This window comes from Mesoplodon bidens (assembly GCF_964165515.1).
Source record: "Mesoplodon bidens genome assembly, chromosome: 11".
Taxonomy (NCBI): domain Eukaryota; kingdom Metazoa; phylum Chordata; class Mammalia; order Artiodactyla; family Ziphiidae; genus Mesoplodon; species Mesoplodon bidens.
This window is the reverse complement of record NC_138167.1, coordinates 41,990,609-42,008,706: the sequence shown is the minus strand read 5'-3', so window position 1 is coordinate 42,008,706 and position 18,098 is coordinate 41,990,609.

Sequence of the window (18,098 nt, the reverse complement as noted above, 5' to 3'; positions counted from 1 at the left end):
TTTTACAAAAAGATTTAAGAAATTACAATCACCTCCAAATTATCTAATATATATTAAAATTACACATTCTCAAGTATGTGGCCAAAGAAGGTTGCAAGGAAATGAATTGGTGATGACAAGGTTGCAGTTATTGGTGATGCAGTTATTTGGTGATGACGAAGTCATATGGTCATTGAAATGGTGGCTCAGGTATGGTGAAGGAGAATATCATTGGAGGAGAAGAGGTCAAGGAACTTGAAACGCCAAAGTACTGAAGGGATATTGATATCACCAATAATTCTGATGGCTGTCCCTGGAGAGGGTGATAGAGAGCCAGGATCTAAAACCTTAAAGGAATGAGTAGAAGTAACCTAGGGAAAGAGGCAATAAATTACAAGAAGAGCTAGTGTGTAGTATACAGATCTTCCTCAACTTACGATGGGGTTACGTCAAACCCATCGTAAGTTGAAAATACTGTAAGTTAGGACTTCCCTGGTGGCACAGTGGTTGAGAATCCGCCTGCCAATGCAGAGGACACATGGTTTTGAGCCCTGGTCTGGGAAGATCCCACATGCCGCAGAGCAACTAAGCCCGTGCACCACAACTGCTGAGCCTGCGCTCTGGAGCCCACAAGCCACAACTACTGCAGCCCGCAGGCCTAGAACCTGTGCTCCGCAGCAAGAGAAGCCGCCGTAATGAAAGGCCAGCACACCACAACGAAGAGTAGCCACCACTCGCCACAACTAGAGAAAGCCCGCATGCAGCAGCAAAGACCCAATGCAGCCAAAAAAACAAAAAAAACAACAAAAAAAACAGTATGGAGGTTCCTCAGAAAACTAAAAATAGAACTACCATATGATCTAGCAATCCCACTCCTGGGCATATACCCAGACAAAACTATAATTCAAAAAGATACATGCACCCCTATGTTCATAGCAGTACTATTCACAATAGCCAAGACATGGAAACAACCTAAATGTCCATCGACAGATGAATGGATAAAGAAGATGTGGGACATAATATACAATGGAATACTACTCAGCCATAAAAAAGAACAAAATAATGCCATTTGCAGCAACATGGATGTAACTAGAGATTATCGTACTAACTGAAATAAATCAGAAAAAAAGGCAAAATACCATATGATGTCATTTATATGTGGAATCTAAAATATGGCACAAATGAACCTATCCACAAAACAGAAACAGACTCACTGATGTAGAGAACAGACTTGTGGTTGCCAAGGGGAAGGGAAGAGGGAGAGGGATGGACTGTGAGTTTAGGATTAGTAGATGTAAACTATTACACTTAGAATGGATAAGTAACAAGGTCTTACTGTATAGCACAGGGAACTATATCCAATCTCCTGGGATAAACCATAATGGAAAAAATATTTTTAAAAGAATGTAAAAATAAACGAATAAATAAGGGAGTTCCCTGGCAGTCCAGTGATTAGGACTCAGTGCTTTCACTGCCGTGGCCCCGGGTTCAATCTCTGGATCTCTGGTCGGGGAATTAAGATCCCAGAAGCCACATGGCATGGCCAAAAATCAAACAAAGCAAAACTTTAAATAAATAAATGTAGTAAAGTGTTGAACATCTCATGTAACTTACTGAATACAGGCATGCCTTGGAGATATTACAGGTTTGGTTCCAGACAACCACAATAAAGCAAATGTCAAAATAAAGTGAGTCACAAAAATTTTTTGGTTTCCCAGTGCATATAAAAGTAATGGTTACACTATACTATAGCCTAAGTGTGCAGCAGCATTATGTCTAAAAAAAACAATGTACATACCTTAATTAAAAAATACTTTATTGGTAACTCCCTGGCGGTCCAGTGGTTAGGACTCTGTCCTTCCACTGCAGGGGGCACAGGTTCGATCCCTGGTTGGGGATCTAAGATCCTGCATGCTGCATGGCATGGCCAAAAAAACCCAAACCAAACCAAAACAACAAGAACAACAAAACTTTATTGCTAAAAAATGCTAACCATCATCTGAGCCTTTAGTGAATCATAATCTTTTTGCAGTAGTAGCATTAAAAATCACTGATCACAGATCACTATAACAAATACGATAATAATGAAAAAGTTTGAAATATCGCAAGAATTACCAAAATGTGACACGGAAACAAAGTGCTGTAGGAAAAAATGGCACCAATAGACATGCTAGATGCAGGGTTGCTATAAACCTTTAATTTGTAAAAAATGTAAAGTGAAGCACAATAAAACAGGTATGCCTGTACTGTACTAAAAGTGAAAAACAGAATAGTTGTATGGGTACAGAATTGTTGTCAGTGTATGGATTGTTTACCCTTGTGATCGAGTGGCTGACTGGGAGCTGTGGGTCACTGCACTGCCCCGCATCACAAGAGAGTATTGTACCACATATTGCTAGCCCAGGAAAAGATCAAAATTCAAAATTTGAAAGTATGGTTTCTCCTATATGCATATCACTTTTGCACCATTGTAAAGTTGAAAAATCACCATGTCAAACAATTCTAAGTTGGGGGCTGTCTGTAGTCTGATAACTTATGATTTAAAGAGGACACTTACCCCACCTCTAGGCCCAATAGTAACAGAGTGTAGGAGAATAGCTACATTCAAGAGGGCTGCAGGGGAAACATTGCCATCAAAGGAGAGCCAGGTTACACTTAGAGCAAGAAGGTGAAGGAAATGTTCAGAGAAGAGATTGAGGATATAAGGGATTTTGCAGATATTTGATCTTGAGTTCAGTTGTGAAAGGATTTCAAAATGTGGGAAGGCATGTAAAATGGAGTTAGAAGCAATGATATACAGACTGTAGGAATTTTAGAGTCCGGGATATAAGGCATGGCTAGGGACTCCTGGATTCTAATGATAACTGACTGAACAGGGATAAAGGGCTTAATGATCTCAAGGGAGATGGTGGTAGGAGGCTGTGAATATTGAGTACAGTGGGGAATCTTTTTTAAAAAATTAATTAATTAAAGCTGTGCCGGGTCTTAGTTGGAGCGTGCAGGATCTTTTAGTTGCAGCATGCAGTATCTTTTATTTGTGGCATGCAGGATCTTTTAGTTGCGGCATTTGGGCTCTTAGTTGTGGCATGAATGCAGGATCTAGTTCCCCGACCAGGGATAGAACCCAGGCCCCCTCCATTGGGAGCATGGAGTCTTACCCACTGGACCACCAGGGAAGTCCCACAGTGGGGAATCTTGCCAGAACATGAAGAGTTCTGGTGTTCCCACTTGACCTCTGCTGATAGAGGTCAGTAGGGAGACATGCAGAAGGGCTGTTCTCACCCTGAGGATACTGACTCCCTCACTTTTTTAAAAATAAGAATTTGGGAATTCCCTGGTGACCTAGTGGTTAGGCTTCCAGGCTTTCACTGCTGTGGCCCTGGTTCAGTCCCTGGTCAGGGAACTGACATCCTGCAAGCCACACCGCACGGCAAAAAAAAAAAAAAATTAAAGTGTACAAATCTGAGTCCACCTTGACTTCTCAGGAACCTCCACTCCAGGCTTATAGAGGAACATTCTTAATTCCTAGCCCATGGGTCACTCTCTTTTATTTTATTTTTAATTTTAACAAATTTATTTAAAATTTTAAGATCCTGGCATGAGGGATCTTAGATCCCTGATGAGGGATCAAACCTGTGCCCCCTGCATGGAAGCAGGGAGTCTTAACCACTGCACCACCAGGGAAGTCTCCATGGGTTACTCTCTTGACCCCTGCAGATGCCAACGGCAGTCTTTACAGGACTGGTTTCATTTCTAGTAGCTTTTTTTTCTTTTCTTTTCTTTTTTCTTTTCTTTTTTTTTTGCCACACCGAGCAGCAAGTGGGATCTTAGTTCCCCAATCAGGGATCAAATCCATGCTGCCTGCAGTGGAAGCGCGGAGTCCTAACCACTGGACCACCAGGGAAGTCCCTATTTCTAGCAGCTTTCTCTTGATTCCTGCTCAATAAATAATTTGTTGAAGGAGTGCATCAGGTGCCAGATCTGTGATAGAAATCATCTTTTACCTCAGAGGACCTCAGATCACTTGAGTTCTGTGTTTCCAGATTTGCAACATGGAAATAAAACTAATATCTAACTCCCACACAATATCTAAGATATATTTCTATATGGGTAACTTTAAGGGCTTTGAAATCCTCAGGAAAATGCCAAAGAAGCCCTTATGTTTTTTGATCCTCTGTTCAGCATGTGTGGCTTATTGCCTGATGCTCATGAATAGAACACTGATTAAGTACTAACATATTTATTGCATTCATCAATATGAGGAAAGAGTAGGGACAGATATGATAATTGCTAAATTATTTCTATATCTAGATTGATTTTCGTCTTATCAGCTATATTCCCATCCAAGCTTCATATGTTTAATTCCCCACATTTGAGAAATGATCCTGAAGTGATATTTAATTTCAACTATTTCAGTTTTTAAACACCATATCTTAAGAAGAGCATACTAATATTGCACCAATCTTTATTTTTATCAAAATTACACAAGCACATGGTTTAAAAAGAGTCATTCAACTCTATAATATATGTTATGAAAAAATAACCAGTCCCAACAGTCTCACTCCCCATTTCCATTCAGAGACAATCTCTTATTAAGGAAAACATACAGAAATCAATACCTTTTCTCTGTTTTAGCAGTAGGCACCTGGAAAACCAGGGTAGGTTGCTGATGAAGAAAGAGCTATGCAGGAAAAATGCCAGAACTACTGCTCTGGCCAAGATAGAGTAACAGGGATCTGATCTAATCAAACTAGACAATATATGAAACGATTGTTTTCAAGACATTGAATATCAGGTAAAAAAGGACAGTGATTACTTAAGAATGACAAATGAGGGACTTACCTTGTGGCGCAGTGGTTAAGACTCTGCGCTCCCCATGCAGGGGGCCTGGGTTCGATCCCTGGTCAGGGAACTAGATCCCACATGCATGCCACAACTGAGTTCGCATACCACAACAAAGGAGCCCACAAGCCACAACTAAGGAACCCACCTGCCACAACTAAGACCCAGAACAACCAAATAAAAATAAATAAAAATTTAAAAAAAAAGGAATGACGAATGAGGTGAACCCTATGATTGTTTCAGCTTACTGCCCAGAGACAATTTCCAGGTTAAGGCACAAGGAGGAAGAACCTAGGAGGAGACTGGCCGTTACCCTGAGTTAAGGAGATGGAGGCCAAGGTAGCTAGGGAGTACAGGGCAAAGTATCAGAAAGGAGACAGCTACCCACTGAGAGATTTCTAGAGATCTTTAGAGGTTCCCCTTAGGTGTTTTCCTGAGTATTGTTTAGTGCATATACGTGAGGAAACCACTTAGAGTGGGGAAAGAACCGCCTGAAACAATTAAAGAAAGCAATCTCTGAATCTCACATAAGACCAGGAATAGTGCCTACTCCCACCAGCCAGGGTAGAAAATCTTGTAAATGACTGGGTAGTCCTTAGAAGCCTAAGTAGTGGGAAAAAATTAGCCCTAGACCAAACTCTGCTCTGGCTCCATCTAACAAAGCTTAAAAGCAAGACCTGAAAGAATCAAACTATTACCAAGTAATTTAACTGCACCTCAGAACAAATCTCAAGAATATTTATAGAAATACAAAAATATCCAGAACCCAACAAAGTAATATTCATGTCTGGGCACTCAATCAAAAATTAACATGAATGGAAAGAAGTAGGAAGATAGGACCCATTATGAGAAGAAAATTCAATCAATTGAAACTAACTCAGAAAGTATTCAGGTGTTAGGCAGTACCCTCAATGGTTGGGGGGCAGGGTAGGATCTGTCTCTTGCTTCAACTGTGTTTGAATGGAACAGACCCAGGGATGCCCCTTCCTCCAGCCTCCAACCACCCTCCAACATTTTTTTCCAGTCCCAACCTTCAGAACCAACCACTCAGCTGTCCTCAGCCTCCAGGACCAGCCAACACAATTTTTTGAGCTTAGCTCCTTATTGCTGATCAATCATGAACTCCCAGATTTGTCAGAATTATTCCACTGATATGGAGGCCGCCATTCACAGCCTAGTCAAATGCATCGGCGGGCCTCCTACACCTACCTCTCCCTGGGCTTCTATTTCGATCAAGAGGATGTAGCTGTGGAGGGCGCTGGCCCGGGAGAAGCACTGCGAGGGCGCAAAAATGAGAAACCAGTCCTGCAGCTGCACCCTCTTCCAGGATGTGCAGAAACCATCTCAAAAAAACAGGATGCTATGGAAGCTGACATTCTCATGGAGAAGAATATGAACCAGGACCTTTTTTTTTTTTTTTTTTTTTTGCGGTACGCAGGCCTCTCACTGTTGTGGCCTCTCCCGTTGCGGAGCACAGGCTCCGGACGCTCAGGCTCAGCCGCCATGGCTCACAGGCCTAGCCGCTCTGCAACATGTGGGATCTTCCCGGGCACGAACTCGTGTCCCGTGCATCGGCAGGCGGACTCTCACCACTGCGCCACCAGGGAAGCCCTGAACCAGGCCCTTTTGGATCTGCATACCCTGGGTTCTGTCCACATAGACCCCCACCTCTGTGACTTCCTGGAGAGCCACTGCCTAGATGAGCAGATGAAACTCATCAAGAAGATGGGCGACACCTGACCACCTGATTAACCTCCACAAGTGGGCTGGTCCCCAGGCTGGCTGGGTGAGTATCTCTTCGAAAGGCTCACCATCAAGCGTGACTATGAGCCTCTGGAGCCCAGTGGCCTTTGAGGAGCCCCTCTGGTATCAGGGCTTCTGCCTGAAGCCTCTCTCTGCAGCCACTAGGCAGCCTTTTAACCATCCTGGAGCTCTCTTCCAAGTCTTGGACCAAATGGAAACAATAAAGCTTTTTGCAGAAAAATGAAAAAAGTATATAGACGTTAGAATTAGTAGACAAGGATATTAAAACACTTATTATAACTTTATTCCATATGTTCAAGAAGCTAGAGAGAATTCTGGGAAGATGGTGGAGTAGGAAGGAACAGAGATCTGTCTCTCCTTCTAGACAACAATTGCATTGGCAGCATCTGTCTGATGTAACTATTTTGGAATTCTGGAGTCTACTGAAGGCTTAGAGAGTAAATTGTAGTTAATTTTGGTCATTTTAGCTCTTAACACGGTAGCAGCTACCCATCTTCCACTCCCAGTCCCATGGCAGGCAGCTGTGCACACGTTCAAGGAGCAGCTTACAGGCAGCTTGTGGGATCCAGAGTGGGCAAAAAGGGCCCCCTCCCCCAAATGTTGGTGATCTGTGCTCTCTGATTGCTGTTTCTGATCACAGAGGTGCAGACAAAGACATGGGTGACCATTGTTGTTGCACCTCCTGTCATTTTTCTCTTTTCCCTTTTTGGAAACCAAGTAAAGACAAGAACGTTCAAAGGTAACTGCCTATATGGGGAAAACTAAAAAGTGACCGCACATGCTCAGAGAAAGGTACAGGCCCAGAAAAGTCTTGAGAAAACCTTAAGTTTACACCTAGGCTGATCTTGCCACAGAGAATGAATTTGGACTTCTATGGATCAAAGACTTATCATGTAAGACCTAACACTATAAAACCCTTAGAAGAAAACATAGGTGTAAATCTTGGTGACATTGGATTAGGCAATGGTTTTTTGGATTTGACACTAAATGCATAAGCAACCAAAGGAAAAAAGTAGATAGACTTCAGTAAAATTTAAAAATCTTATGCTTCAAAGGATACTATCCAGAAAGTAAGACAGAATGGGAGAAAATATTTGCAAATCATATATCTGATAAGGGTCTAGCAACCAGAATATGTAAAGAACTAATACAAGTCAACATTCAAAACACAAATAATTTAATTAAAAAATGGGCACCGGGCTTCCCTGGTGGCGCAGTGGTTGAGAGTCCGCCTGCCGATGCAGGGGACATGGGTTTGTGCCCTGGTCTGGGAAGATCCCACATGCCGCGGAGCGGCTGGGCCCGTGAGCCATGGCCACTGAGCCTGTGCTTCTGGAGCCTGTGCAACAGTGCAACAGGCTGCAACAGTGAGAGGCCCACGTACCAAAAAAAAAAAATTGATAGAATATGATGAGAAATAGATAAACCTACAGTTAAAATAGGAGATTTTAATGCCCTTCTCTCAATAATTGATAGAATAAATAGGCAACAAACTAGTACAGATAAAGAAGACTTGGGACTTCCCTGGTGGCTCAGTGGTTATTCGAGCCCTGGTCTGGGAAGATCCCACATGCTGCCGAGCAACTAAGTCCGTGTGCCGCAACTACTGAGCCTGCGCTCTAGAGCCCGTGCTCCACAACAAAATAAGCCACCGCAGTGAGAAGCCCGCACACCCACGCTTGCCACAATTAGAGAAAGCCCGCCCGCAGCAACGAGGACCCAACGCGGCCATAAATAAATAAATTTAAAAAATAAAAAAAAAAACAAGACTTGAACATTACAAACCAACTTAAACTAATTTACATTTATAGGACATTCCACCTACCTCCACCAGAACACACACTTTCTAGGTGCACATAGCACTTTTACCAAGATGGAGATTAATTCCCTGGCGATCCAGTGGTTAGGACTCCGAGTTTTCACTGCCGAGGGCACAGCTTTGGTCCCTGGTCGGGGGGACTAAGATCCCTGCAAGCCGTGTGCTCCCACTTCTTTTCGTACTCTAGTCCAATTACAGGGATATTATAAGGCTGAGTAGTAAAGGCCTAGTTTCTTCAACCAGAGTTTTATGTTAGGATGCTAATTAAGACTTACTTTGGGGGCTTCCCTGGTGGTGCAGTGGTTGAGAGTCCGCCTGCCGATGCAGGGGACACGGGTTCGTGCCCCGGTCCGGGAAGATCCCACATGACGCAGAGCGGCTGGGCCCGTGAGCCATGGCTGCTGAGGCTGCGCATCCGGAGCCTGTGCTCCGCAACGGGAGAGGCCACAACAGTGAGAGGCCAGCGGACCACAAAAAAAAAAAAAAAAAAAAAGACTTACTTTGAACAAAAAAAAATCATGACTAAAGTTTGAAAGTTGCTGTTTTATTCACAAATGGGATATAATCAAACTTAAAAGCTTTTGCACAGGAAAGAAAACCATAAACGAAACAAAGAAACAACCTATGGACTGGGAGAAAATATTTGCAAACAATGCGACCAACAAGGGGTTAATTTCCAAAATATACAAACAGCTCATACAACTCAATATAAAAAAAAAACAACAGTCAAAACAATGGGCAGAAGACCTAAACAGACACTCCCCAAAGAAGACATACAGATGACCAATAGGCACATGAAAAGATGCTCAACATCGCTAATTATAAGAGAAATGCAAATCTACAATGAGATATCACCTCACACAGGTCAGAATGGCCACCATCAAAATGTATAAATAGGGACTTCCCTGATGGTGCAGTGGTTAAAGAATCCACCTGCCAATGCAGGGGACACGGGTTCAGTCCCTGGTCCAGGAAGATCCCACATGCCGCAGAGCAACTAAGCCCGTGTGCTACAACTACTGAGCCTGCGCCCCTAGAGCCCGTGCTCCGCAACAAGAGAAGCCACCGCAATGAGAAGCCCACGCACTGCAGCGAACCCCCGCTCACAACTAGAGAAAGCGCGTGTGCAGCAACGAAGACCCAACACAGCCAGAAATAAATAATTTATTTATTAAAAAGAAAAAGTACAAATAAATGCTGGAGAGGGTGTGGAGAAAAGGGAACCCTCCTACACTGTTGGTGGGAACGTAAATTGGTGCAGCCACTATGGAAAACAGTATGGAGGTTCCTTAAAAAACTAAAAATAGAGTCACCATATGATCTGGCAATCCCACTCCTGGGCACATATCCAGAAAAGATGAAAACTCTAATTCAAAAAGATACATGCACCCCAGTGTTCATAGCAGCACTATTTGCAATAGCTAAGACATGGAAGCAACCTAAATGTCCGTTGGCAATGAATGGATAAAGAAGATGTGGTATATATATATATATATATATATATATATATATACACATATATATACACACAATGGAATATTACTCAGCCACAAAAAAGAATGAAATATTGCCATTTGCAGCAACATGGATGGACTTGGAGATTATCATACTGAGTGAAGTAAGCCAGACAGAAAAAGACAAATATTATACATTGTCACTTACATGTGGAATCTAAAAAACAGTACAAATGAATTTATTTACAAAACAGAAACAGACTCACAGACATAGAAAAAAAACTTACGGTTACCAACAGAGAAGAGGGGGAGGGATAAATTAGGAGTATGGGATTAATAGATACACACCACTATATATAAGAATAAACAACAAGGATTTACTGTATAGCACAGGGAACTATATTCAATATCTTATAATAATCTATAATGGAAGAATCTGAAAAAAATATGTATAACTAAATCACTTTGCTGTATACCTGAAATTACCACAATATTGTAAATTAACTATACTTCAATTAAAAAATATAGTTTCTTAAAACAACAACAATAACAGAAAGTTGCTGCTTTATTCAATAGTGCTTTAAGTGGGAGAAGATTTTAGAACCAACCCACTTTCTGGAGGCAAGTGTGGAGGGATTCGGTGGGGAGGATAGAATAACAGTCAGGAGTCTCAATAAGGCTATTATGTATTGAGACCCAGGTCGTTTTTTTTTTTTTTAATACTTATTTATTTTGGCTGCTCCGGGTCTTAGTTGTGGCATGCATGCGGGATCTAGTTTCCCGATCAGGGATCAAACCGGGGCCCTCTGCACTGGGAGCTTGGAGTCTTACCCACTAGACCATCAGGGAAGTCCTGAGACCCACGTAATTTTCAATTAAGGCAATGGCATTGGGAATGAAGGGAGGGGGATGAACTGAAAATAATTATAAAGTAAAACTAGTGGGGAATGGCTTTGAAGAAGGGAAACTGTGACACGATTAGGATGATATTAAGATTTCTTTCTTAAAAAATACTCTTAACATAAAATTTACCATCTTAACCATTTTTTAAATGTACAGTTCAGTGGTATTATATTCTTGTCATTGTGCATCCATCACCACCATCCATCTCCAGAACTTTTTCATATTCTCCAGCTAAAATTCTGTACACATTAAACACTAATTCTCCCTCCCCTTCTCCCCCGACCTTTGACAACCAGTTTTATTTTGTTTTTATGAATTTGACTAATCTAGGTACCTCATATAAGTGAAATCATACATATTTGTCTTTTTGTAACTGGCTTATTTCACTTAGCTTAATGTCCTCAAGGTTTACTCATATAGCATGTGCCAGACTTTCCTTCCTTTTAAGGCTGAATAATAGTCCATTATATGTATATACCACATCTTGTTTATTCATTCATCTCCGAGGGACACTTTGGTTGTTTGTACATGTTGGCTATTGGGCATAATGCTGCATGGATGTACAGATGTCTCTGAGGTCCTGATTTCGACTGGAGTATATACCCAGAGTGGAATTGCTAGATCACATAGTAATTCCATTTTTGATTTTTTTGAGAATTGTCATACCATTTTCTATAGCAGCTGCACTACTTTATATTCCTGTCAACAGTGCACAGGGGTTCCAATTTCCTCGCATTCTCACCAACACTCATTTTTTTTTTTTGATAGTAGACATTCTAATGCTTGTGAGGTGGTCTCTCACAGTTTTGATTTGCATTTCCTTAATGATTAGTGATGTTGAGCATCTTTTCATGTGCTATTGGCTATTTGAATAACCTCTTTGGAGAAATGTCCATTCAAGTCCTTTGTTCATTGAGTTGAAGTTACTGTATTTATATATTCTGGATATTAACCCATTATTAACCCCAAAATTGTCATTTGCAAATCCTTTTTCCCAATTTGTGAGGTGCCTTTTTACTCTGTTGATTTGTGTCCTTTGATGCAGAGACATCTTAAATTGTGATGAAATCTAATTTATCTATTTCTTTTGTTGCCTGTGCTTTTGTTGTTATATAAATCATTGTCAAATCCAAGGACATGAAGATTTCCCCCTATGTTTTCTTATGAGAGTTTTATGATTTTAGGTCTTACATGTAGGTCTTTGATCCATTTGTAGTTTTTTATTTTTTATTTATTTATTTTTTGGCTGCACTGCGAGGCTTGTGGGAACTTAGTTCCCCGACCAGGGGTCGAACCTAGGTCCACAGCAGTGAAAGCATCGAGTCTTAACCACTGGACTGCCAGGGAATTCCCTGTAGTTAATTTTTGTACAGTAAGTCCCCTACATACGAATGAGTTCTGTTCTGAGAGTGCGTTCATAAGTCCAACAAAGTTAGTCTAGGTACCCAACTAACACAATCTGCTATATAGTACTGTACTGTAATAGATTTATAATACTTTTCACACACATAATACATAAAAAATGAACAAACACAAAAACCAAAGAAAACATTTTTAATCTTACAGTACATTACCTTGGACAACAGCTGGCATACAGGGGCTGGCATCAAGTGAACAGGAAAGAAGGGTTACTGACTGGAGGAGGGAGAGGAGGTGGGAGATGGTAGAGCTGAAGGATCGTCAGCAATAGGAGACGGAGGGCAAGCTACAATTTCACTCATGCCTGACGCTGATGGAACACGTTTGCCTCTTTGAAAGTTTGTACATAGGGGACTTACTGTATATGGTGTAAGATAAGGGTACAACTTCATTTTTTGCATGTGGATATTTAGTTTTCCCAACACAATTTGTTGCAAAGACCAAGTTCCTTTTTTTAAAAAAATTTTTAAATATTTTATTTATATTTATTTATAATTTTAAAAAATATTTATTTATTTATTTGGCTGTTCTGGGTCTTAGTTGCGGCCTATGGGATCCAGTTCCCTGACCAGGGATCGAACCCGGGCCCCCAGCATTGGGAGTGTGGACTCTTAACCACTGGACCACCAGGAAAATCCCTATATATTTATTTTTGGCTGTACCACGTGGCTTGCAGGATGTTAGTTCCCTAGCCAGGGATTGAACCCGGGCTCTCGGCAGTGAGGGTGCAGAGTCCTAACCTCTGGACCCAGGGAATTCCTTTTTTTTTTTTTTAATGTGACTGAATGGATAGCTGTGTCGTTCATTAGCTGTGTTAGCAGGAAATACATATGGGAAATTTTTGACAGGATAGATAATAGAACTAATTTTGGGTATCTTGAAACTGAAAATGAACTTGCTAAGTCAGAAAACTAATTTGAAGAAAGACAAATGCGGCCATGCATGAAGAGTATCCACTGGAATTAGCAACTAGGTGAACTGGACAAGACACATTTGCTGGAGAGGTAGAGTTAAACAGCAGACTACAGGGACTTCCCGGGTGGCACAGTGGTTAAGAATCCACCTGCCAATGCAGGGGAAATGGGTTCGAGCCCTGGTCCGGGAAGATCCCACGTGCTGCGGAGCAACTAAGCCCATGAGCCACAACTACTGAGCCTGCGATCTAGAGCCTGTGAGCCACAACAACTGAGCCCATATGCCACAACTACTGAAGCCCGTGTGCCTAGAGCCTGTGCTCCACAACAACAGAAGCCACTGCAATGAGAAGCCTGCACACCGCAATGAAGAGCAGCCCCTGCTCACTGCAACTAGAGAAAGCCCACGTGCAGCAACGAAGACCCAACGTGGCCAAATAAATAAATAAATAAAAATAAAATCCTTAAAAAAAAAGAAAAATAGGAAATATTAAAAAAAAAAGGAAGACTACAACGGACCAGGAAGAGAAAGAATAGAACTACATCTATCATCAGAGATAAATCTTGGAAAGTAAGTTGAAATGAAAGGCAATTTGCATGAAGATATGTAATGCACAATATAATTTTTTTTTTTTTTCGGTACGCGGGCCTCTCACTGTTGTGGCCTCTCCTGTTGCGGAGCACAGGCTCCGGACGCGCAGGCTCAGCGGCCATGGCTCACGGGCCCAGCCGCTCCGCGGCATGTGGGATCTTCCCAGACCGGGGCACGAACCCGCGTCCCCTGCATCGGCAGGCGGACTCTCAACCACTGCACCACCAGGGAAGCCCTGCACAATATAATTTTATTTAAAGTTTTAAAACTAGCAGAACACTAACTTTTTGGGTATATTATAAATATGTATTAAGAGTAGGAACTCATGTACAGGAATTATAAAATATCCGTTTTTAAAAAATTAATTAATTATTGGCTGTGTTGGGTCTTCGTTGCTGCGCGCGGGCTTTTCTCTAGTTGCGGCGAGTGGGGACTTCTTTGTTGTGGTGCGTGGGCTTCTCATTGCGGTGGCTTCTCTTGTGGAGCACGGGCTCTAGGCGCGTGGGCTTCAGTAGTTGTGGTGCACGGGCTTAGTTGCTCCACAGCATGTGGGATCTTCCTGGACCAGGGCTCGAACCCGTGTCCCCTGCATTGGCAGGTGGATTCCCAACCACTGCACCACCAGTTCTTGATAGTGTTTACCTTTAAGGGAGGGAAATAGGACTGAGGAAGAATATACAGGGGCCCCCAACTGTAATGTTTCTTAAAAAGGAAACAGCTGTGTAGTAGGTACACATGACCTTTCATCTGCATGTTTTATGTATTTCCCAATTAAAAAAATCAATTTTGGGGACTTCCCTGTCAGTCCAGTGGTTAAGACTCTGAGCTCCCAATGCAGGGGGCATGGGTTCGGTCCCAGTTTGGGGAACTAAGATCCCGTGTGCCTAAAAAAAAAACAAACCAAAAACTCCAAAAATCAAAGCCAAAACAAACCAAAAAAACTCCCAATAATCAATAATCACTTTTTAAGCGAATGGTAGAAACGTGAAAGTTTAGCTAAGTAACTAAACTGGCCCTTTAGAAGGCTTTTATTTTTTTTCTTTTAAATCAGAAGGGTCATTTAGCAAATAACCTATGCCCATTTCAAATTCTTATCAAATGCTTCTAACCATCCTACATGTGTTTGGGGAGTATTAGGTCTATTGTTACAGATGGAGACAGAGGTTACTTGAGATATTTTTATGTGGCCTATTGAGTATTTGAACACACATATTTAATCAGTTTGAGAACTAGGAAGGAGTAATTCCTCTTTAAAAGGTTAATTCAAACTATACATTCCCTAATTTGAGAACTAAAAATTTAATCTTTCTGTGGCAGAGGAAGTTAGTTGTACATTTTAAGTGTGGTGGATAAAAAATGGTTGAAAGAAAGGAATTACAGGCATACTTCGTTTTATTGCTCTTTGTAGACACTGTTTTTTTACAAATTGAAGGTTTGTGGCAACCCTGCGTGGAGTAAGTCTATTGGTGCCATTTTTCCAACAGCATTTGCTCCCTTCATGTCTGTGTCACATTTTGGTAATTCTCACAATATTTCAAACTTTTAAATTATTATTGTATTTGTTATGGTGTTCTGTGATCTCTGATGTTACTATTGTAGTTGTTTCAGGGCACCATGAACCATGGCCATATAAGACGGTGAACTTAATTGATAAATGTGTTGACTGCTTTACCAACCAGCCATCTCTCTTTTTCTTTCTCTCGCTCTCCCCTCAGGGCTCCCTATTTCCTGAGGCACAACAATACTGAACTTAGGGCTAATAAATAACCAAACAATGGCCTCTAAATGTTCAAGTGAAAGGAAGAGTCCCACACCTCTATTTATTTATTTTTTAAAATTTAATTTTTGGCTGCGTTGTGTCTTCATTGCTGTGCGCGGGCTTCTCATTGCGGTGGCTTCTCTTGTTGTGGAGAACGGGCTCTAGGCGCGTGGGCTTCAGTAGTTGTGGCTCATGGGCTCTAGAGTGCAGGCTCAGTAGTTGTGGCGCACAAGCTTAGTTGCTCTGCGGCATGTGGGATCTTCCTGGACCAGGGATCGAACCCATGTCCCCTGCACTGGCAGGCGGATTCTTAACCACCGTGCCACCATGGAAGCCCACATCTCTCTTTTTAAATCAAGAGCTAGAAATGATTAAACTTAGTGAGGAAGCCATGTCAAAAGCAGAGATAGATCAAAAGCTAGGCCTAAATTACACTAAACAGTTGGCCAAGTTGTGAATGCAATGAAAAAGTTCTTAAAGTAAATTAGTGCTGCTCCAGTAACACACAAAAGAAAGCGAAACTATCTTATTGCTGATATGGAGAATTTTTAGTGGCTTGGACAGAAGACCAAACCAGCCACAACATTCCTTTAAACCAAAGCCTAATCCAGAGCAAGGCCCCAACTCTCTTAGATTTGATGAAGGTGCAGAGGTGAAGAAGCTGCAGAAGAAAAATGTGACGTTGGTGGAGGTTGGTTCATGAGGTTTAAGGAAGCAAGCCATCTCCATGACATAAAAGGGCAAGGTGAAGCAGCATGTGCTGATGTAGAAGCTGCAGAAAGTTATCCAAAGATCTAGCTCAGGTAATTAATGAAGGCGGCTATACTAAACAGATTTTCAGTGTAGACAAAACAGCTTTATAATGGAAAAAGATACCATGCAGGACTTTCATAGGTAGAGAGAAGTCAATGCCTGGCTTCAAAGTTTCAAAGGACAGGCTGACTCTCTTGTTAGGGGATAATGCAGCTGGTGACTTTTAAGTTGAAGCCAATGCTCATTTATCATCCATTCCAGAAATCCTAGGGCTCTTAAAAATTATGCTAAGTCTACTCTGCCTGTGCTCTGTAACTGGGACAACAGAGCCTGGATGACAGCACATCTGCTTACAACATGGTTTACTGAATATTTTAAGCCCACTGTTGAGACTTACTGCCAGAAAAAAAGATTCCTTTCAAAATACTACTGCTCATTGACAATGCACCTGGTCACCCAAGAGCTCTGACAGATGTACAGTGAAGTTAATGTTGTTTTCACACCTAACACATCCATTCTGCAGTCCAGGCATCAAGGAGTAATTTCAAGTCTTATGACTTAAGAAATACATTTTGTAAGGCTTATAGCTGCCATAGTGATTCCTCTGGTGGATCTGGGCAAAGTAAATTGAAAACCTTCTGGAAAAGGTTCACCATTCCAGATGCCACGAAGAACATTAGTGATTCATGAGAAGAGGTCAAAACATCAATATTAACAAGAGTTTGGAAGTTCATTCCAACACTCATGAATGACTTTAAGGGGTTCAAGATTTCAGTGGAGGAAGTAACTGCAGATGTGGAAACAGCAAGAGAACTAGAATAAGAAATGGAGCCTGAAGATGTACCTGAATTGCTGCAATCTCACGATAGAACGTGAATGGATGAGTTGCTTCTTATGGATGAGCAAAGTAGTTTCTTGAGATGGAATCTACTCTTGCTGAAGACACTGTGAAGATTTTGAAATGACAACAAAGAATTTAGAATACTACATAAACTTAGTTGATACAGCAGCAGCAGCGTTTGAGAAGATTGACTCCAATTTTGACATAAGTTCTGTGGGTGAAAATGCTATCAAAACAGCATTGCAGAGAAATTGTTTGTAAAGGGAAAAGTCAATTGATGTGGCAAACTTCATTGTTGTCTTATTTAAGAAAGTTACCCCAGGGAGTTCCCTGGTGGTCCAGTGGTTAGGACTCCACACTCTCACTGCTGAGGACCGGGGTTCTATCCCTGGTCAGGGAACTAAGATCCTGCAAGCCGTGTGGTGTGGCCAAAAAGTTACCCCAACCTTCAGAAATCCCCGCCTGATCAGTCAGTAGCCTTCAACATCAACACCCTCCCCCAGTAAAAATTATGACTTGCTTGAAGGCTCAGATGATAGTTAGAATTTTTTAGCAATGAAGTATTCTTCAAGTAATGTATGTACACTAATTTAATTATTTATTTTTTGTCCATGCTGCACGGCACGTGGGATCTTATTTCCCTGACCAGGGATCGAACCTGTGCCCCCTGCAGTGGAAGCGTGGAGTCTTAACCACTGGCCTGCTGGGGAAGTTCCTGTACAGTAAGTCCCCTACATATAAACCTTCAAGTTGAGAACTTTCAAAGATGCAAACATGCGTTCACTTGTCCAGTCACGTGTTAGTTCATGTGTCTGATATACGTTGTCACGTGCGTTCATCCAAAAGTGGTTGTGCTTCTGTGTACTTTACTGTACAGTACTGTATACAGTGCAGTAGTACAGTATCTTTACCAAGCCCAGGATGTGAAGAAGCAAGCGTAAAAGCAGTGGTGATGTAGCTGGTACTGCTAACAAGCGCCAAGTGATAACAACGGAATTGGAGGCCCAGAGAAAGACCAAGAGACAAGAGGAAGAAGTAACTGAAGAACCGGAGATTCAT